Source organism: Jaculus jaculus, chromosome 6, assembly GCF_020740685.1.
Source record: "Jaculus jaculus isolate mJacJac1 chromosome 6, mJacJac1.mat.Y.cur, whole genome shotgun sequence".
NCBI classification, from domain to species: domain Eukaryota; kingdom Metazoa; phylum Chordata; class Mammalia; order Rodentia; family Dipodidae; genus Jaculus; species Jaculus jaculus.
In genome coordinates, this window is record NC_059107.1 from 45,981,187 (window position 1) to 45,982,501 (window position 1,315).

A 1,315-nucleotide genomic window follows, 5' to 3' on the forward strand; every position below is an offset into this window, starting at 1 on the left:
AGAAAATTAAACCCTTATAACAAAGCTCCCAGGAAATGGTCCTTAGAATTCACAGCCTAGCCAGAACAATGGGGTAATTCAGGTTTGTCTTCCCAACTTAGGGACATCCAGTAATATGATGCTGAGTCACAAACTAAAGAAAAAGGACACAAGAATCTCAAGGGCTTAAATATATTTTATATTGATATTCTGTGTCTTTCTACCCTAAAATAATACATTATTATTGATTACATACAGGATGAGGTGAGGTATTTGTAAAATATCTGATAAAAATAATTAATATACAGTATTCTACATGAGATGGAATCTTACGAACCTCTAGGTCTTTTGAAGTGTTAAATTGATCATCTGAATCAAACTGCCCTGAAAAAGACTTACAGTTGTTCCCTAAAACCATGTTAAAAATGGAGGATCTTACATTTTCCCATAATTTGTGCAGAAAAGGGAAAGTACATAATTGGCATTTACTGTTTCTCACATCCAAAATAATGCATCCACACAAAACCAGTATCTCCATGTTTAGCATAAAAAGAAAAAAAATACTGGATTAGAGATATAAAAATCTCTGAGTAATAGGTTAATTCAACAACACCAAAGAAATTCAAGTGGTCAACAGTCTTGAAAATGCTTTATTGAAATGTGTGACTCATGTGCAGATGTGTTTGAAAAGACCACAGCTTGAAAACTGACTTTTGAACCTTCTCAACAACCAATCAAAAGAAAAAAGAAAAATTCTTACTAGACTTGACTCTAGTATCACTAGAAGTCTGGTGTAAAATCTTCCTTCGAGACACTTTCCACTACAGAAACTAAAGAAAACAAAGCTATTTATTGTATTTGGAAATTGTTGGAGTCTGAAGTTTCAGAGGAAGCAACAGTTTCTCGGACATGTAGGGTGACTTCTTTTTTGGTACATTTGTATGAACATGGACTTCACAGTTCTCGGAAGAACACCGGAGGGGTGTTCAAGTCTGTATGCTTGTCATGATGAAGAAACGGAGAAACAAGACAGGAAAGGACAAGGATGGTGGGAGAGAGAGGAGGGAGAAAAGGGTTCACAGAGAGAACTGGAACCAAGACATGATTAGGTTAAGTCTAGTTATAAATTTATCAGAAGCTGTGCGCACCTTTTTTAAAAGTCCTAAATTTACATTCCAAAAACTGCCCCCAACCCCCAACCCCGCTGTCCCTGCCTTGGAGCTGTTGTGAAAGTCTGTGCACAAAAACTGAAACAGGAAATTGTAAGTAACCTAGCCCCCCAAACCCCAAACAAACCCAAAGGCTGTACATTGTTTTTATACATAAAATTAATAAT